General features: G+C 40.2%; 1 protein-coding gene across 4 annotated transcripts in view; it reads right to left on the reverse strand.

Moving 5' to 3' along the window:
- The window catches only part of LOC131137773 (glucocorticoid receptor-like), a 64,879-nt gene that overhangs the window by 23,780 nt on the left and 18,492 nt on the right, over window positions 1–22,607 (reverse strand). The window lies entirely within an intron of this gene.

The raw sequence follows: 22,607 nt of genomic DNA on the forward strand, positions 1-22,607 counted from the left end.
ATATTTTCACTATATGCGTTACATTAACGCCCAGTTTTGGCCTCTTAGGAAAAAGACTGCACTTCCGGAATAATACACAAAAAACAGACTGTGTACATATATTTATACTGTTTATTCTGTGTATTTTGTATTTTTCATTCTTTTTTTAATAGATGTGTCTGCACCTACTTCACCAAAACAAATTCCTAGTATGTGTTTGATCATACCTGGCAATAAACCCTTTTCTGATTCTGATTCTGAGTGACAACGACAGCAAAAAAAAGCAGTATATTGTAGAAGCTTTTCATGGAATTGAAGCTGGTAAAATATAAAAATGTAGCATAATTATTCAAACCAGCAGACAGCATTAGATCGTGTACTATAATGGAACCTCAGTTAGCGTCATTAATTTGTTACAGAAAGGCAGACTCTAACCAAAACGGACACTAACCAAATCCATTTTTCCCCCATAAGAAATAATGGAAATTCACCAAATGTCTGCACTAGCTAAACTAAATCTCCAATTGTGCAACAAGACCCTTCAGAATCTCCCACTCACACACACTTACACAATTCTGTCCTATATTTAGAAGCGAGCTGAACTCGGCGTATTGTTGGCAAAGTGCCAGCATATACAGAAAGTATGTCAGGTAGGAGCTACTGTACATTGCATGAAAGCTATTATGTCAATGTCACACATTGCTGTCAACTATGAAAGGGACTGCTTCCGCAGTAGCTTGGCTCTTGTCTATGTTGCTGAGCTTCATAACGATTTTGCATGCAGCTCTCACTCCATTATTCAGCATTCATTATATGTATACATATCGTGTTAGAGCAGTCATTTTCAACCTTTTTTGAGCCACGGCACGTTTTTTTACATTGGAAAAATCTTGTGGCACACCACTAACCAAAAAAGTTCCAAAATGTCACCACGACCTCACACGTGCATCAATAAGTCTATGGGAGGAACAAGGTAGGTGTTGCCACACGGACCAATATTACATTGCTCTGCCAGTCTTTACACCACAGACACTCCACAGTAGCCACGTTTTTACATCACCACTTTTTCTCTTTCCCAATCACCTTTCGGGAAACAATGGTATCCATGGAAAGGAATATTCCAATCTCTTGTCTACATGCGCCGTGAAAATCAACCAGAATAGTCAATGGGTCATGCGCGGTAAAACGTAAACATCAACATCACGTGATACCGACTCTTTTCCGAAGTTTTTCTTTCACTTGTTGGAATAACTCCGTATTGCCAGTTTTTCGTCTATCCAGTCTTGAAATTTAGTTTGAATCAAAAACAAACTTTGCTTAGTCCAGTGCCGATTGCTGGCCTCCATTTTTAAAAGTGAAGAACGTCTGGATCTGCGTGTTACGTCATATCTGAGCATGCGCTGAAAGAACGCACCCGGGATCAATTTAAACAGGAAAAGATCAAATTCAATCTTGCTAATATTTTATAATTAAACTCAGGACATGTTTTATATAGATATATATTTTCTTTTTTAATAAAACTGGACTTGTGAATAAAGAATAGAAGGGTTTAGATTCTGTTTCACGAAAGCTGCTTGCCAACCGCCAATAAACAACAGAAGAAGAAAAACACCACGTAGAAGAACGCACCCTGGCAAATTTCCGTTTGAGCGGGTACAAGATACCTCAATCGGATTGGTTAAAGGAATATTCCATCCCTGTTCAATTCTTTCCGTTTGAGCAAATAAACCAAATGCAATTGGAATATTTGGGTCCATATATTCATGGCTATTGACATAATATTTGCAAATGATGATTAATAAATGTTAATTATAAAAAGTGATATTGGATAATTCCTCACGGCACACCTGACGGTTTCTCAAGGTACACTAGTGTGCCGCGGCACAGTGGTTGAAAATCACTGTGTTCGAGTAGGTTTGAATCAATATTCAGCTAACCTGTCAACCGAATGTCTCCCCAAACAAGAATGGCCTACAGGTACATGCATATGCACCGACACCTCACGGTAACCCCCGAAGGAAGGACACGGCCAAGTGTGGCTTACAACACATTAAACTGAGGCCTCGGTATTGCACCTTGGAAGAGACCCAATTAAGAAGGTTAGCTTAAGAGCCAAGTCGCTAAGGATCCCTCCAAGGGTATGCAGCCAGGCGCCAAGGGGGGGGGGAAGGACGATTGGGATGCCAGGAATCTGACAATATACAAATCCTGGGGAGATTGTGTAAACAGAGAGGAGGGGTGGTGTAGGGGAGGGAGCAGGAGGTTCAGTTCTGAGAGTCGGGAAAGGGGAGCACGACATGCTGAGATGAAAAAGCGTTTATTTATGCCTTTTTTTTTCTTCTTCTTAATTTATTTCAGACATGCATACTATGTTACATTCATGTATCTCACATTTACACTTACAATACATTACACTTACAATATCTATAAATATATACTTACATATACACACACACACACACACACACATATATACGTATGTATATGTATGCAGCATACATACAGATTTTTTTTTCTTATTACAAACATTATTATGATTAATTAAAATGGGATAGGGCGGCACGGTGGTTGAGTGGTTAGCGCGCAGACCTCACACCTAGGAGACTAGGGTTCAATTCCACCCTCGACCATCTCTGTGTGGAGTTTGCATGTTCTCCCCGTGCATGCGTGGGTTTTCTCCGGGTACTCCGGTTTCCTCCCACATTCCAAAAACATGCTAGGTTAATTAGCGACTCCAAATTGTCCATAGGTATGAATGTGAGTGTGAATGGTTGTTTGTCTATATGTGCCCTGTGATTGGCTGGCCACCAGTCCAGGGTGTACCCCGCTCTCTCGCCCGAAGTCAGCTGGGATAGGCTCCAGCACCCCCGCAACTCTTGTGAGGAGAAATCGGTAGAGAATGAATGAATTAATGAATAAAATGGGATAAAATAAACTTAATTGGGAAAAATCAGAAATGTTGAACTAATTTATTTAATTGATTGATTCACTTCAATACAAAAGTATTTATAAAATTGTCACTTTTTGTACAGTATTTGTTTTTATTTAATGAATGGCTTTTAATTTCGAGAGTGACGTATAAAATGCTTGTTGGCCAGTTTTCACGGAATATGGGATAGAAAATGAATATATGCCTGCACACGTGTCATAAAAAGCCCACGGGTTGGTGTTAGATATACCGTACGTACGTGCGCCGCTATCACTCACCCTCCCACAGCTCTAGAAACTAACTGGATGAGGGATCAAGCCTCATTAGGAGAAGCTTGTTCTGAACTGTATGAACTCCTTCTATGCGCTCCATCTGTCAAATACTTAAACAAACACACACCCCAGTCAGGCTTTCACATGTTAACAAATACAAACACATGCTGTGGACAGCAGTAAACATATATCAAGTATGCTGAAATGTTGAAACACTAATGGACACAAACACGCCAAATGTGGCCCGCAGGACACTAGTTTGAGGCCCCCGCCTTGATATGAAAGTTTAATGTTAGTGCGGCCCGCGCAAGTTTGATATGGATGCTGTATGGTATCATGTACCCAGAAAAAATTATTACGTTTGATTCATGTTCATGTTAAAGGTTAAATAACTGTTAATAGTTATCCTCCCTATCCGTGTGGAAGTGGTATTTAAGTGGCTATTTAAGTTTAAAGGAAATAACTTGAAGGCTACCGTTTAGGTTGCTAGCTCTCTAGTTTGCGAGTTAGCATGTGTCTCAAGACCCTGCAGTTGCGCAATATGTTGTAAATAAAAAAAGTATAAATGTGACTTGGAACCAAAGCACTGAAAAAGTTTGTATATTTTTCTGTTTTTAATAAATGCGTTTTTTTTTTTTTTTTTTTTTGGAAAACCTGATGCAGCCCAGTCTCACCCAGACCCTAGCTCCAGTGGCCCCCCAGGTAAATTGAGTTTGAGACCCCTGATTTACAGTATGAGTAAAGATGGATGATGGAACATAAACATGGACGTACACAACATTGTGGAATGACCACCTGTCATCCGTCAATCCATCAATTCTATGCCGCTTATCCTCACTAGGGTCGCGGGGGGCGTGTTGGAGCCTATTCCAGATGACGCCATCCAAGAGGGGGAGGGGGGGTAAACACTGGATTGGTCGCCAGCCAATCGCAGAGCAGACCACCTGTCAGTTAACTGGAATGCTAATCTCCAGAAAAGGCGCAATTATATTTCAAATAGTTTATAATAATAATTAAAAATAATAATTAAAAATAATAATTAAAAATAATAATTAAAAATAATAATTAAAAATAAAAATAAAAATAAAAATAAAAATAAAAATAAAAATAAAAATAAAAATAAAAATAAAAATGTCTTGACATTTTTATTGGTTTATTTCATGGCCCGTTGATGTATTTCCTAAATGTCCCATTCATGACATTTGGATGTTTCAATGCCATGACGCCTTCATGTACAGATATAGTTTGTTTATGCTCAATCAGGAAATATGAGCCATCATTTCACCTTTTTTTTTCTCTTCCTGTCTTTCCCTGCTTGCACTTCCTCTTTCTGCATCACAACACTCCACTCCCATCTGTCAAGGTTACATAATAATATTAGTGCTGCCATTCCGCCTCCTTCCTTCCTCCGCCTCCTCCCCCCATCAGCCAATGGGGTGACAGGGTGTATGGAGGAGGTCAGGCGATTCATAGGATTATCCAACTCACCTACCCAGAGACAAGCACAGGGTTTCCCCCCCCCCCCCCCCCTGTGTTTGTGTAGATGTGATCTTTGGAGTCACTGAGTAGAGGACATAAAGCGTCCCTTGTTTCAGAGGCCATCATGTGATTGTGTGACGGTCCCCTCTTGTCCGGACCCCCAGCCTTGACTTCCCCCAGGGCCCACCCTTTCATCTTACTCGCTGTCACTTCAAGCATCATTTCGCACCGCTGGACTCCTTTGTGCTCCCGTGATGTGACACTTTTGGAATCATTCGGGACACGTTCTACCCATAGTGTTTTCTTGTACGTCTCATTAAAGCAACAATATGGGGTAATGCTAACTTGCATCAACTGCTTGTAACGAGGACAGCGGTTGCCAGGGCGATCCTTGATCTGCTTTTACAGTGGTAAAAAATCTGATTGGAGGACTTTTATGTTGTGTTGGTGCTACGGTTACTGTTCTGATACTGTTAGCTAACGAGCTAGCATGACTTAATCCAACAAGCATAGCAAACACTGGCATGTTAGCATTTTTTTCGGACACTTTTAGGCTTTAAAGATGTCAGGCTACAACTTAGCACTTCAACAATTTTATATCCCCTATCGTATTTAATAAAAAATCCAAAATAAAATAAAATAAAATTAAAAAGTAGCCCCCATAGATTAATTAGCATCCTTGCTGTTGACATGTTAGCATTTTGTTTACATCAATAGGATTCTGAGAGTACATAATATAACCGAGAACTATTAGCATATGAGCCTTTAATGTATCACATTAGGTTTTCAAGATAGTGGCTAACATAGTCTTTAGCTTTTTAACAAGTTAGCAGATCAGCTGTTGGCTTGTTAGCATTTTGTAGACGGCGCTTAAATGTATCTCACATAGCTTCACTAGCACCCTAGCTCTTGATATGTTAGCATTTCATCAACATCAATAGGATAGCACATAAGATAGCACATAATGTAAACACACAAACATTATAACTTTTGGCATGTGAGCATTTTATAAATCACATTAGGTTTTTACAATGTTCGCATATCAGTTGTTGGCTTGCTAGCATTTTCCAGATAGCACTTAACACAGGGGTCTCAAACACGCGGCCCGACACTAGTTTGAGGCCCCCGCCTTGATATGAAAGTTTAATGTTAGTGCGGCCCGCGCAAGTTTGATATGGATGCTGTATGCTATCATGTACCCAGAAAAAATTATTACGTTTGATTAATGTTCATGTTAAAGGTTAAATAACTGTTAATAGTTATCCTCCCTATCCGTGTGGAAGTGGTAAGTTTTTGGCTATTTAAGTTTAAAGGAAATAACTTGAAGGCTACCGTTTAGGTCGCTAGCTCTCTAGTTTGCGAGTTAGCATGTGTCTCAAGACCCTGCAGTTGCGCAATATGTTGTAAATAAAAAGAGTATAAATGTGACTATAGTCGTGTTTTGTCATGTCTACAGGGCTCTAATAATGCTGTTTAATCTGAAAAAAATAATTTTTCTTAGGCTTTAAAGGGTAGTTCCTAACTTCAATGAACGTTTGACACGATAGATGTTAGCATCTTCATTACCTCAATAGGCTATATTGGGTTATATGTTAGGTTGTCAACTGTTAGCATTTTGGCAGTTATCCTCATAACCAATATAGTTCTTTACGAGATAGTTTTTTTCCCCTTTTTTTAATAGGTTTTTCACTTTTGCATCATCACACACACAAGCTGCGAGTGCTTATGGACAAGGTCCCGTAGCAACATGCAGACTAAAAGGAAAGGAAAAGAAAAGCAACCTTGATTCTGTAAATTAGCTTCTAACGAACAGTATGACTCATCTCTTCCAACTGAAGAGGTGTAAAATGTTCCAATGTCCTCTTTATAAGTCTTTATAAGTCCTCTTGATAAGTAGTGGTACTTATCAAGGATGCTCACTAAGGTCGATTATCTCGGTCACTACAGAGTCCCTTTAATTGAAGTTGCTGTTAGGCATAGAAAAGCTGATGTCAGTCTTCTCGAGTCCATTGTTGCAGAGCTGAGTAACAATTAGGACGCCCGTGAGGAAAAATTTGCGGAGGGTTTGAACTCTAGGTTTGGCAGAAGGCTAGGACACTTCCGAGCTCAGCAACATTGGCAATAAAGCGGTAAAGTAATAATATTTCTATTTGATTATAGACATTTGGATTAGCGATTTTTCGTACATGTATGCAATGATTTTTGTCTATTCTGCATAATTTTCCTCATCACGCTCATAAGCGCTAACAGCAGGCCGCTTTGGCTAGCTTTAACATTAGCTTTAGTGGGATTATTGGGGTCAATGGTGGACTTTTCGGGCGGCATGGCGGTCTAGTGGTTAGCGTGCAGACCTCACAGCTAGGAGACCAGGGTTCAATTCCACCCTCGGCCATCTCTGTGTGGAGTGTATCTCACATATACACTTACAATATCTATATATATATATATATACACACATATATATAAGTATGTATATGTATGCAGCATACATACAGATTATTTTTTTTCTTATTTCATTACAAACATTATTATGATTAATTAAAATGGGATAGGGCGGCATGGCGGACGAGTGATTAGCGCGCAGACCTCCCAGCTAGGAGACCAGGGTTCAATTCCACCCTCTGCCATCTCTGTGTGGAGTTTGCATGTTCTTCCCGTGCATGCGTGGGTTTTCTCCGGGTACTCCGGTTTCCTCCCACATTCCAAAAAACATGCTAGGTTAATTGGCGACTCCAAATTGTCCATAGATATGAATGTTGGTAAAGTGACTATAGGGGTGTTATTTCAAATTTAGAGGGCTCTAATGAAATGTATTTGTAATGTAATGTATTTTTCTCCATTTTTTTAGTCAGGAACGGATATTTTTCTGAAACTTAGCTATGTTATTTTGCTGATGACTAAACCTTTTTTTGGGGGGTTTTCTCCGGGTACTCCGGTTTCCTCCCACATTCCAAAAACATGCTAGGTTAATTGGCGACTCCAAATTGTCCATAGGTATGAATGTGAGTGTGAATGGTTGTTTGTCTATATGTGCCCTGTGATTGGCTGGCGACCAGTCCAGGGTGTGTACCCCGCCTCTCGCCCGAAGACAGCTGGGATAGGCTCCAGCACCCCCGCGACCCACGTGAGGAAAAAAGCGGTAGAAAATGAAAGAATGAATGAATGAACGGTGGACTTTTCAGACCTATGCGGAGGTAAATACGACTGGTACATAAGATCGTATGTATATTAATTGTATGAATTCAACTGGACGCTATCTTATTACTAGGGTACTACTAATCATAAGAGATGTCCTGATCCCATCTTCAAAGGTTGCATAATATCTTTCCGATCATCAATATCATCATTTTCCGATAATGAAGATACTGTGATGGACAAATGATAAACAAATGATAAAAATGATAACAATATCAGAAAGTACATATTGTAGGCGATTGACACTGTAGTATCATGGAGTGTATATTATGGAAGCTTTCCTACAGTATTATGCTTTCTGTCATGTGGCAAGCAGAGAACCACACACAGAAAAAGTCTTGAAGTCACATGATTAAAGCCCTCCAAGGGAAGTGACTTTATGCTCTATCGGAATGCGGTGCTTTATAGAAAACGATGGAAAGAAACCACACGGAGAGTCGGGATAAGAGGTGTCAACCACACAATCTATTTTTAATCGATACAAGCATACTAGAAGCTCAATGGTACTGGTTAGACGGTCATTTTACATCTAATCTACTTTTATTTCATCCAGAGTAAAGGTAAAATGGGAAGGTAAATTTTTGTAACAAAGGTGACATTTTGTTTTAAAAACATCCGAAATCAAGCCACACGACACCATACAAACTGAAATTTGGTGTCTGTGTATACTTTTTGAGTTTACTTCAAATTTCTCAACAACGGAATGTGCTCTATCCATTAAGGACCGCATACTTTCACATTGTTTACACCAACCCATGTAGAAATGCACACATTTTTTTTTTATATTAAAAAAAAAAATGCCTGCGTTTCAGCTATGCGTTATCAGTGACAAAGTGTATTATTAGTATGAATGTTGCACTTTTTTGCTTAATTTTCCTTTTTTTTGTCTTTATTTTACTTTTCAACTGTCTTCTTGGACATTTTTTTCTTGTATTCACATATGTAATACAGCTTATTACTATGATCTTATTGTAACTTACTCAATGTAACTTAATTCTTCGGCTTGTCTGCTCCTCATATAAAAAAATACATATTTTCATCTTTAATATTTCTATATTTTTTATTCTATATTTTCCTCTTAATAGGATGACTTTAGTCTCCTAATATTTTGTTTTTATTTCCGTTAAATGACTTGTATTTTTAGAATGTGCAAAAAAAAAAAAAGGGCCACGAGTCATAAATGGCCCCCGGGACACACTTTGGACACCTTTAGGGGACTGACAAATTTGATAAAAATTGTTAGCATAAATGTCTGCACAACCTCCGTCTGTTAAACGCCACATCATTAAAAAAAACACTATGAATTTTAACGTACAACAAAAAGGAAACATAAAATTAAAAAATCTGTCTGGTCCTCATAAAAAATACATATTTTCATCTTTAATATTTCTATATTTCTATAATTTTTATTCTATATTTTCCTCTTAATAGGATGACTTTAGTCTCCTAATATTTTGTTATTATTTCCGTAATATGACTTTTCTTGTTCAATTGTATTTTTAGAATGTGCAAATGAAAAAAGGGCCATGAGTCGTAAATGGCCCCCGGGACACACTTTGGACACCTTTAGGGGACTGACAAATTTGATAAAAAATTGTTAGCAAAATGTCCGCACAACCTCCGCCACATCATTTAAAAAAACACTATGAATTATAACAGAGGTGAGGGGTGTAAGTCCTGAATTTCAGTTGGATTTAGGTCTAGGCTCTAGGATTGATGTAAATCTGCAATGAAAAACTGGTCTGGTAAAGCCAGAAAGAACTACAGTGGGTGTGGACGTTGTGACAACTACATCTACGTCCACTCATATGAATTTACTTCCTCAGGTTTTCTGCATACATTTCAATAAAAATGGACTTTTGACATGCGGCATTAGCGTGTGTGTGTGTGTGTGTGTGTGTGTGCTTGTTTGAGTGCATGTTTGTGTGTGTCAGGCAACCTTCTTGCTCCAGCCAGATCCAATTTGCTGCTGACACATTGTGTGTTTTAAATCAGATGGATAGCTGAGGCCTGAGGCGCACTGCATCCATTTCCCCCAGTGTCCTTATTAGCTTTCATTTACTTTTCATTTAGTACCCTACATACACACACACACACACACACACACACTCCAGTGTCGCAAAATCCTACCATTTATCATGTGTGGACCAAGGAAGAATGCCCGACCAAAAGAAAACTGTCCCACTGAAAGAAAGAACGAGTCGAAGATCCTCTATATGGACACTAGTGACAACGAATCAAAGATCTTCTATATGAGATGAGTTTCAAGTTCATTCATTCATTCATTTTCTACCGCTTTTTCCTCACGAAAGTCGCGGGGATGCTGGAGCCTATCCCAGCTGTCTTCGGGCGAGAGGCGGGGTACACCCTGGACTGGTTCGCCAGCCAATCACAGGGCACATATAGACAAACAACCATTCACACTCACATTCATACCTATGGACAATTTGGAGTCGCTAATTAACCTAGCATGTTTTTGGAATGTGGGAGGAAACCGGAGTACCCGGAGATGCACAGGAAGAACATGCAAACTCCACACAGAGAGGGTGGAATTGACCCCTGGTCTCCTAGCTATGAGGTCTGCGGCGCTAACCACTCGACCGCCGTGCCGCCGAGTTTCAAGTTGCAACACCATAAATATAAAAAATGCTGTCACGATGTTTGTGGTGTTTTTGCTGACTTTCTTTGCACACAAGGCAGGAATCCCGTGGCAACTGAAATGAATATTCATGACGGCCATAAACATCTCATACTAATTAAATAAACATTCCGCATTTTTAATGCCTTGTATAAAAAAAAAAAAAAAAAAAAACATTGTGTGTCACGACATGATGTGAGTCAATGTAACACTTGGACACCTGCTACGAGGCCTACACAAAGACAAGCGAGGTCCACGGTTTGGACTACATTGGCTTCAACATAGCAGCCTGCCAAGCAGCCAATCAGGAGAAGAGTAGGATGTCAGTAAAAACAGCAGGACGTGACACGGGATATGTGCACCCGACCGCCATGGAAGTTTATGGAGTAAATGAGGCAGACCAGGAAGTGTTCGTGTGCTAAAGACTGACTGTTGTCAGTAAAGTCAATCGACATGCTGAATGAGGGTGGAAAGTAACATAGTGTACATACACGGGTGGGGACGGGGGGGACGGGGGCGGGAGTATTTGTAATTAACGTCAGCGGTGATGACCCAGCCTGACTAATGAATACACACAGACAGATTTGACATAGGTTGTACTTGGAAAAACGTCAGTCAAAGATCCCATATATGACAGGAGTACCCTACTGTTTTTATCATTCATTGCAAAAACACTGTATAAAAGGAGTGTTGTGTTGATGTGACAGTCGATGCTCATCAAAGATCCTATGTATGACAGGAGCGTACTGCTGTTTTTTAAGGACCTGCTGCAAAAATGTGAGTCACAGATGCTTTGAATTACAGTAGTATTCTTCTGATGGTAGGAATCCACTGCTACTACTACTGCAGTGAAATATCTTGTATGTGAAAGTCTTGCCTGACTGTAAATGATGCGGCGGAAAATATATCGGTGAATCCACGCGTGTATCGGCCGATACCGATTCAAGGAAAAAAACGCAAATATGGGCCGAGCGATGTATCGGTCGATCCTTAGTTTTTAGGAATAGACAATTCCAGAAATTCTTGTCAAAGATCCTCTACATGAAAGAAGTCTTCGGCTGTTTATAGGTAGTAGTGGTGCTAAACATCAGCCATTTTTGGCTGTTTTTCTATTGACCCGTGCATTGTAAGAATATCATTTCACAAAACAGAAAAAAGCAAAAATGCTAAAATCATCAATTTAATTTAATTTTGTAAGTCAAAACTTATAATCTACTCCGGTTTCCTCCCACATTCCAAAAACATGCTAGGTTAATTAGCGACTCCAAATTGTCCATATAGGTATGAATGTGAGTGTGAATGGTTGTTTGTCTATATGTGCCCTGTGATTGGCTGGCCACCAGTCCAGAGTGTACCCCGCCTCTCGCCCAAAGACAGCTGGGATAGGCTCCAGCACCCCCCGTTCCCCCGCAACCCTCGTGAGGAAAAAGCGGTAGAAAAAGAATGAATGAAAACTTCTAATCTAACAAACCTGTTTCCTAAGTGGTTGGGCGACTCTTGTTCTACATAACAAGTTTTAGGAATCTACTGCTGGTCTTTGTTAGGAATAAAAAAATGCTTCCTTAAAAGGTATGTAAATAGATGACAAGATAGAATAGCTACTGTACCAGAAGCAGAGAAGCAATGAGAGCACAAGTGCTAAAGTGTGGCTCGGACTTCAAACGTTTAAATATTTGGTGAAGAGAAGTTCCTGGTGCACAACAGCGAGCGAGCGAGCGAGCGCTGACATGTTATACGCCCTGTGAAATGCAGACGGTTTTGCCAAACAAATTTTCTGCCTTGACTGCGGAACTTAACTGCCAACACATGCCATGAAAACGATCTCACTGGTGGTAGTTCATCCGTGCATTTTCTATGCCACTTATATGCTGGAGTCTATCCCAGTTGTTATTCCGGTTGTCTCACCATATAGAGAAAGCATATATGGACAAACAACCATTCACAATTCAGAGTTGCCAATTAACCTAACATTCAAACCGGAGATAACAAAGTGGAGAACAAGCATCTCCACAAACGATTCGAACCTTGGTCTCCTGACTGTGTAACTAACATGCTAACCACTAATTCACCGCGCAAACAAAGATTGAGCAAGTAACCCCAAAAATAATTGATCAGATGAAATGACCGGCCATTTTCACTCTCATATCTAGAGTCTCCTGTATGGTCCATATGATCGGTATTAGCAGATTTCATTCCTGGGTGATCAAACCCTGGTCAGAGCATCCCTTGTAAACACCTGAATACCTGTATAATTTACTGATGAATGAAAGAAAATGGCTACAAATGCTCACAATTTATAGTTGGTATTTTTTTAAAATCCCATCCAGATTAAGTAGTCTTTGCATAATCCTGCTCACTAACAAACTGCGATGAAAACATGACCTTAGTTGGCTGAGGTAAAAATACCGTTAGAAAATAGGATTAGGGTCCTCCAAAGGTGGTTTGTGCTCAGGAGTCTAATGGAGCACCTTTAGGGAATGTTTCAGTCCAAGTTCAAGTGGTTGATTGAAAAATAGAGGCAACGTTTGAAATTGACATGCTCAATGTTGGCATTCTTAATAATATTCTATATCAGTGATTTTCAAGCATTTTTGAGCCACGGCACGTTTTTTTACATTGGAAAAATCTTGTGGTACAACACTAACCAAAAATGTTCCAAAATGTCACCACGACCTCACACGTGCATCAATAAGTCTATGGGAGGAACAAGGTAGGTGTTGCCACACGGACCAATATTACATTGCTCTGCCAGTCTTTACACCACAGACACTCCACAGTAGCCACGTTTTTACATCACCACTTTTTCTCTTTCCCAATCACCTTTCGGGAAACAATGGTATCCATGGAAAGGAATATTCCAATCTCTTGTCTACATGCGCCGTGAAAATCAACCAGAATAGTCAATAGGGCATGCCCAGTAAAACGTAAACATCAACATTACGTGATACCGACTTTTTTCCGAAGTTTTTCTTTCACTTGTTGGAATAACTCCGTATTGCCAGTTTTTCGTCTGTCCAGTCTTGAAATTTAGTTTGAATCAAAAACAAACTTTGCTTAGTCCAGTGCCGATTGCTGGCCTCCATTTTTAAAAGTGAAGAACGTCTGGATCTGCGTGTTACGTCATATCTGAGCATGCGCTGAAAGAACGCACCCGGGATCAATTTAAACAGGAAAAGATCAAATTCAATCTTGCTAATATTTTATAATTAAACTCAGGACATATTTTATATAGATATATATTTTCTTTTTTAATAAAACTGGACTTGTGAATGGCGTATAGAAGGGTTTAGATTCTGTTCCACAGATGGCGCTAATGCACACGAAAGCTGCTTGCCAACCGCCAATAAACAACAGAAGAAGAAAAACACCAGGAAGAAGAACGCACCCTGACAAATTTCCGTTTGAGCGGGTACAAGATACCTCAATCGGATTGGTTAAAGGAATATTCCATCCCTGTTCAATTCTTTCCGTTTGAGCAAATAAACCAAATGCAATTGGAATATTTGGGTCCATGTATACTATTGACATAATGGCTATAAATGATGATTAATAAATGTTAATTATAAAAAGTGATATTGGATAATTCCTCACGGCACACCTGACGGTTTCTCAAGGTACACTAGTGTGCTGCTGCACAGTGGTTGAAAATCACTATTCTATATACTGATACTGGCATCACCGATTCTGATATCGATATAGCTCTTCACCCAAACCAATGTCAAGTCCCGTGCAATGAATGAACACATTATGCTTCTTTTACTGTGATGCCACTGGATGCATCGCAAATAGTCATGAAAAAAAAATCATGACCAAAAGTCAAAAATTGAACTCAAACATCCGTATCAGAACAAAGTGCAAAGTATGAAACTCTGGACTAATACAGATCACAGTGAAATGATAAACTGATGTCAATACAGTGCCGATATATTCAAGTGAATAAATAAATAAAGAAGACGGTGATAACCCACCCTCCTCTGCCTTGGATTGGCTCTCACCTGAAGACATCAGATGTTGAAATTGACCAATGAAAAGGAAGGGGAGGATGCAGGGGCCGTCTGAGTGCCAGTCTGTGCACATAGAAGGCCCCAAAAAATGACCGCGAGCACGCAGACCGTGGACTGTGGTTTTTATGTGCCTAAATATTGCCACTGTTTTGACACCATAATTGGGCTCATTCACCCCATCACGCATGAACGCAACATGACTTAGACATATTTGATTAGAAGTATGAAAGGCCCGCCCACATATAGTAACCAGCGTTGATTATTCACAAACCAAAGACGACATACTGAGATAGGAAGCTTGATGTTGTGTGGAGCACGTCAATACTCGCACACTGATAATCATGATTGACAGAAAAACCAATACCGATATGAACTGTTTTAATGCTGTTAATTTGCAGAAGGACATCCCTGATTGACATATTCACAAACAACCATTCACACTCACATTCATAACTATGGACAATTTGGAGTCGCCAATTAACCGAGCATTCATGTTTCTGTACTGTGGGAAGAAGCTGGAGTACCCATAGAAAACCAGAGATACCCAACAGAGAGTCAAACCCAGATCTGGGGCCAAAATGCTAACCACTAGGACACCGCGCGACCCAAATTCATTCATTCATTTTCTACCGCTTTTTCCTCACGAGGGTCGCAGAGGGTGCTGGAGCCTATCCCAGCTGTCTTTGGGCGAGAGAGAGAAGCGGGGTACACCCTGGACTGGTCGCCAGCCAATCACAGGGCACATATAGACAAACAACCATTCACACTCACATTCATACCTATGGACAATTTGGAGTCGCTAATTAACCTAGCATGTTTTTGGAATGTGGGAGGAAACCGGAGAACCCGGAGAAAACCCACGCATGCACGGGGGAGAACATGCAAACTCCACACAGAGATGGCCGAGGGTGGAATTGAACCCTGACGACCCAAATTAAACAATAAAAATTCTTTTCTAAATTAGGCATGACAGTAGACATAAACCCACTGACCACAAAACCAAACCTGGGTTAGTCAACTCAACACATTTAAACTGTTTTTTGCTTCTTTTTTTTTGACAGTCAAAGGTCCAAGTGCATTCATCACAATAAAATAAACAATTGCACAACAGTAGCGGTGCAACCTGACCTCCAGCGTGGAGTGCACAAGGACATTAGTTAAACAGTCTTTCATGGATGCACTGTCATTTAGCATCCAGGAACATGACAAGTGTCGAACCATGAAGCATAACGTCCTATATTTGGTATCATTCTGACTTTAGCACATTTTGCTAATGTGAGATTGTGAATGGAACACTGCTGATGTGTTTCTCGCGTTATTTAGTAAGAGAGAGCTACGGTCACATTGGACCGCAGTTTGTGAAAATACATTTTAATGAGTTTTTAACCTTTATAGTTGCCTTCATGTCTTGAAATGAATGATTTTTGGTCGTTTTTTTGTGTGCGGCAAAGTTCATCCGTCCATTTTCCATGTCGGTTATCCTAACTCGCTGGGTCGCTGGTGTGATGGAGCTTATCCCAGCTGTCTTTAGGCATGAGGAGGACTCTTAGTCAGCGTCTATACTGAGATTTTCTTGTTTATATTAAACACCCTTGATGTTCCGTTCCTGGGATGTTGTCATTGGAGACTGTTTGTCATAAAACGTGCTGCATCGCCTGAAGCCACGATTGGCCTTCCTTTATAACACAAACTAATACCTATAAAATTATTTTTTATGTAACCAGCTTGCCTAGGAATTAGTGTGAAAAATAAAGTTGACTGGAAGCAGACGTCCGCCGTGTTCTTTTTTGGTATTGAAATCCTTAAGCAAAGATTGATTTAAGCTGCTTTTGTATCGATATAAGCAGACCAAATTGGCTGGCGGGAGATGAAAAGGGCATCGTAGTAACCGGATTATCATAATAACCGAGTATCGTACTAACAGAACTAATTATATCATAAAAAACTAGAAATTTGCCGGGAAATGAAAATAGTATCGTAATAAGTAGTAATTCGTTATAACCGATATCGATATAACGAGACTTTACTGTATGTGCTGTTAGCATTTAGTCACGTCGAATGATCTTCATTTATTCATTCATTTTCTACCGATTAATTTCACGAGGGTGCTGGAGCCTATCCCAGCTGTCTCCGGGTAAGAGGCGAGGTACACCCTGGACTGGTCGCCAGCCAATCACAGGGCACATATAGACAAACAACCATTCACACTCACATTCCTACCTATGGAAAATTTGGAGTTGCAAATTAACTTAGCATGTTTTTTGGAATGTATCCGGAGAAAACACACATGCATGAGGAGATTCGAACCCAGCTCTTCCCGATCTCCTGACTGTGTAGCCTACATGCTAGCCAATTCAGCACCGTCCAGGTCAAATTACTAAAAATTTACTTCCAGTTCAGTACACATGATCCAGGAATGCATTTTACAATTTATATAACTTTTTATGTGTCTTGGTTTTGATCCAAGTTGCCTGCAGCCTTTTTTTTTCCTCCACAGTGGAATCTTTGAAAGATTTCGAAAAAAAATCCTTATAAAAGCCTATGCTATATAATAAGGTAAAACCACACACACACACACACACACACACACACACACACACACACACACACACGCACTTGGTAGGATGGATGTAGCCTTTTATCCCGGTTTTGGCATCTTTGAAGAGCAAAAGGCGTGAATGGTAGAAACACGTGAGCTGCGCAGGGGTGATGCGGTTCATTGCGCTCTGCTCCCATTTCTAGCCAAGATACGACAAAACAGCATATGACGAGGTCGGCGAAATTATCTGTTCCGTCTCTTAACAGCTTCCCTGAATGTTTTGGTGCAACGGGGTAATATTAGCAACACTGAATCGCCACAAATTTCCTCCCCGCCGGCCAAGCGTGCAGGAAAAAAAAAACAACATCCGCAGCAGCGCTTTCATGGAGGTAAACAAAACCATTAGTTGCCAGTTTTTTTTTTCTTTCCCTTTAAGTTCAAACAATAATGTCACAATGTGAATGAGAAAATGTAAACATGTGACATAGCAGATCGTTATTAATTAACACCGACAACCTTGAAAAGCACTGTCTTAATGGTGCCACGTTATAGTATTTTTCAGACATTTTACAGTAATCCCACAATAGTGTATTGGAAGCGTGTATCTCGCCTTGAAGCTAATATTTAGACAGTTTAAAATTAATTTCTGTAAGCCCGACTCAGAACATGCTATTTTATGTGTCTGTCACTTTAAAGCAAATGAGCTTAAGCATTTTCAGGCATAACATGGCTAAATGAACAAAAATACAAATATAAGGCATTCGTAAGACGAATTCAAAGATATAATGATATGTAGTATTCTACACTGGTCACAAGGTGTCAGTAATGATACGTTGATAAGACAGTAGCCACCACAGGAAGTAAAAAAAGGAACTCCTGATGCCAATGTGAGTCTATACTATGTCTTATTTAAGACTTACTTATGTATTTTCTCTGATTCATCAATTTCATTCATTCATTCATTTTCTACCGCTTTTCCTCACGAGGGTCGCAGGGGGTGCTGGAGCCTATCCCAGCTGTCTTTGGGCGAGAGGCGGGGTAAGAAAGAACGAGTCGAAGATCCTCTATATGGACACTAGTGACACGAATCAAAGATCTTCTATATGAGAGGAGTTTCAAGTTCATTCATTCATTCATTTTCTACCGCTTTTTCCTCACGAGGGTGCTGGAGTCTATCCCAGCTGTCTTTTGGGCGAGAGGCGGGGTACACCCTGGACTGGTCGCCAGCCAATCACAGGGCACATATAGACAAACAACCATTCACACTCACATTCATACCTATGGACAATTTGGAGTCGCTAATTAACCTAGCATGTTTTTGGACCGTGGGAGGAAACCGGAGTACCCGGAGAAAACCCACGCATGCACGGGGGGAGAACATGCAAACTCCACACAGAGATAGCCGAGGGTGGAATTGAACCCTGGTCTCCTAGCTGTGAGGTCTGCGCGCTAACCACTAGACCACCGTGTCGCCCCATTGCTGTACAGTTTTTTGGAAAGCACATGGTTAGAGCTTAAATAGTAGTTGGTTAATATTCTGCATTATACGTTGGTAGTGTATTGTCTGTTGTGTTGTTATGTGTGTGTGTGTGTGTGTGTAGTTCTTTTAAGACCAGGAGTAGGAATTGTGTGTGACGTGGTGACGCTCTGCGAATTGTGGCTCATATGGTATTCCTCACACAGGTATACTACACCCGAGTACCATCTAGTGCAGGGGTGGGCAAACTACGGCCCGGGGGCCACATTCGGCCCGCCAAGTGTTTGAATACGGCCCGCCCAATCTTTCCAAAGTATTTCATTTAAAGTCAACATACAACCTGGCATCATGGCCTGAGCCAACCTTTTGATGGTTTTATCAATTTCGTTTTTTGACATGGTCTGTTGTTTACAAAGTGCTCCTGAAAAAAGGGACACAAGCACATAATAATAATAATATTATTATTATTAGATTATTATAATTATTATTAGAACTATTATGATTGTTATAATTATTATATTAATGCTAATTATTATTATATTAATTATATATAATATTATTGTTATATTTGCATATTTTACATAATAATAATATAATAATTATTATTTTAATTTTATTGTAATTATTATAATATTTTATTATTTTTAAAATATTTAAATATAAATATAAAATAATAAATAATAATAGCAGATTGCATGACAATTTTACAGATACAATAATACCAGGTGGACTGTTACGTGTAAAATATATAGTCTGCCCCCCCGTAAATTTTGTCATATCAAAAAGTTTGCCCACCCCTGATCTAGTGCCTCAAACGTGACATGACATAATACAATGATCTTTGAATGATAATCTTAAAAAAGGATCAAAATTATGGGATATCGGATAAATTTGTTATCGTAACCGGCTTGGTAATATGAATGTAAAGGTGACTATAGGGGTGCTATTTCATGTCTAGAGTGCTCTAATGATTTAGAAGGTGGTAAACTGTTTCTATTTCTAATTTAGGAATCCTACTCTGCGGAAATTCACTTATTCATGTTCGGGTCTGATTGCATAGGACTTTTGAAAGCGAAAGTGACCAATTTTGAGTGATTACTGGGACAGTTTTTAGACAGAAATGTTTCTCTCCTTTACAACCTGACTGAAGATTTGAACAGCATTTCGTAATTTCTCTTTACGACCCAGTAATAGGACCTACGCTGTCTAGGAAAAAGCTTTGCGAGCCCGAGTAGGCGTTTTTTTTTTGTACTTTTGTTTTCCAGCATGAAAATACCATCACTCCACTGCCAATCTTCCATCTCAGATTCGTGGTACGTTTACTTTCATCCCACAATGATGCATCAGAATGCATCAGACTTTGAGAAAATGGAGAATAAACTGACCCTGGAGTTCAATGCCATGGCAACGGCGCTAAGAGAACAGCGTGACTAAGCGCGGCTGTCGCTCTCTCACAGTGTTTTTATTTCACTGCAGACAGCCAGCTCACTGGAAGCAAGAAAATCCACAATCATTTCTTGGCCAGCTGCTTCATAAAGTCACATTTAGGGTTACATTTCTTTCTGACATGCAGTTTAATTTGCAACAATCTACAGCGGGGGTCTCAAATCCGCGGCCCGCGCACCAAATGTGGCCCGCAGGACACTAGTTTGAGGCCCCCGCCTTGATATGAAAGTTTAATGTTAGTGCGGCCCGGCGCAAGTTTGATATGGATGCTGTATGGTATCATGTACCCAGAAAAAATTATTACGTTTGATTAATGTTCATGTTAACGGTTAAATAACTGTTAATAGTTATCCTCCCTATCCGTGTGGAAGTGGTAAGTTTTTGGCTATTTAAGTTGAAAGGAAATAACTTGAAGGCTACCGTTTAGGTCGCTAGCTCTCTAGTTTGCGAGTTAGCATGTGTCTCAAGACCCTGCAGTTGCGCAATATGTTGTAAATAAAAAAAGTATAAATGTGACTATAGTCGTGTTTTGTCATGTCTACAGGGCTCTAATAATGCTTTGTTCATTTTAATCTGAAAAAAATAATTTGTCTACCCACCAACTATATGTGGTTTCTTAAGTTTTTATTATTTGCTGTTTTATTATTATTATTATTATTATATTTATTTATTACTGATTGATTGATTTTCTTTATTCTTGATTTGTTTATTTATTTTTCATCTTATTTTGTGCAGAAAAATTAAAATTAAGATATTTGAGAACAGTGGAATGTTTTATCAGAGCTTTTATTGTAGAAAATCGGAACCAAAGCACTGAAAAAGTTTGTATATTTTTCTGTTTTTAATAAATGCGTTTTTTTTTTTAGGAAAACCTGATGCGGCCCAGCCTTGCCCAGACTCTAGCTCCAGTGGCCCCCAGGTAAATTGAGTTTGAGACCCCTGATCTACAGATACCATAAAATAATATGCCTCCTCACGCAATATAGGCAACTATTGCTTTGCTGTCAACCATTTTGGCTTGAATTTTCTTGCCGCATAAAAAGTCCAACCCATTGAAACTGTTTTGAATTGCTTGAACTGTGAAAAGGTGTAGCACACTTGACCTGAACATGCGTACTTTCTGTCCTTTTATCCGGGTGTGAATCCAATTATCAGCTGCTATTAAGCAGGACAATGGACTTTTTTACACCTAATAGCATGAGCGTGATTGACAATGATTGAGTGATTTGCAGCGAGAGTAGGGAACAGGTGGAGAAGATGCTAGAAGAGTGGGGGGGGTTGCCCTGGAAAGGAGAGGAATGAAGATTAGCCGCAGCAAGACAGATTATATGTGTGTGAATGAGAGGGACCCAAGTGGAAGAGTGAGGTTACAGGGAGAAGAGATACAGAAGGTGGTTAGGAGGTGAAGAAGCGTGTGCAGGGCAGGATGGAACGGGTGGAGAAAAAGGTCAGGGGTGATGTGTGATAGAGGAGTTTCAGCTAAAATGAAAGGAAAGGTATACAAAACTGTGGTGAGACCAGCCATGTTGTTTGGTCTGGAGACAGTGCCACTGAGGAAAGGACAGAAAGCAGAACTGGAGGTAGCAGAGATGAGGATTGCTGAGCTTCTCATTGGGAGTGACCAGGATGGATAGGATCAGGTACCATGTTGTTTGGTCTAGAGACAGTGCCACTGAGGAAAGGACAGAAAGCAGAACTGGAGGTAGCAGAGATGAGGATGTTAAGGTTCTCATTGGGAGTGACCAGGATGGATAGGATCAGGTACCATGTTGTTTGGTCTAGAGACAGTGCCACTGAGGAAAGGACAGAAAGCAGAACTGGGGGTAGCAGAGATGAGGATTGCTGAGCTTCTCATTGGGAGTGACCAGGATGGATAGGATCAGGTACCATGTTGTTTGGTCTAGAGACAGTGCCACTGAGGAAAGGACAGAAAGCAGAACTGGAGGTAGCAGAGATGAGGATGCTGAGCTTCTCATTGGGAGTGACCAGGATGGATAGGATCAGCAAAATAGTTTCAGCTAAAATGAAAGGAAAGGTATACAAAACTATGGTGAGACCAGCCATGTTGTTTGGTCTGGAGACAGTGCCACTGAGGAAAGGACAGAAAGCAGAACTGGAGGTAGCAGAGATGAGGATGTTAAGGTTCTCATTGGGAGTGACCAGGATGGATAGGATCAGGTACCATGCTGTTTGGTCTAGAGACAGTGCCACTGAGGAAATGACAGAAAGCAGAACTGGAGGTAGCAGAGATGAGGATGTTAAGGTTCTCATTGGGAGTGACCAGGATGGATAGGATCAGGTACCATGTTGTTTGGTCTAGAGACAGTGCCACTGAGGAAAGGACAGAAAGCAGAACTGGGGGTAGCAGAGATGAGGATTGCTGAGCTTCTCATTGGGAGTGACCAGGATGGATAGGATCAGCAAAATAGTTTCAGCTAAAATGAAAGGAAAGGTATACAAAACTATGGTGAGACCAGCCATGTTGTTTGGTCTAGAGACAGTGCCACTGAGGAAAGGACAGAAAGCAGAACTGGAGGTAGCAGAGATGAGGATTGCTGAGCTTCTCATTGGGAGTGACCAGGATGGATAGGATCAGGTACCATGTTGTTTGGTCTAGAGACAGTGCCACTGAGGAAAGGACAGAAAGCA

The sequence above is a fragment of the Doryrhamphus excisus genome, linkage group LG21, assembly GCF_037039965.1.
Source record: "Doryrhamphus excisus strain RoL-2023G ecotype Guam linkage group LG21, RoL_Dexc_Guam_v1.1, whole genome shotgun sequence".
NCBI classification, from domain to species: domain Eukaryota; kingdom Metazoa; phylum Chordata; class Actinopteri; order Syngnathiformes; family Syngnathidae; genus Doryrhamphus; species Doryrhamphus excisus.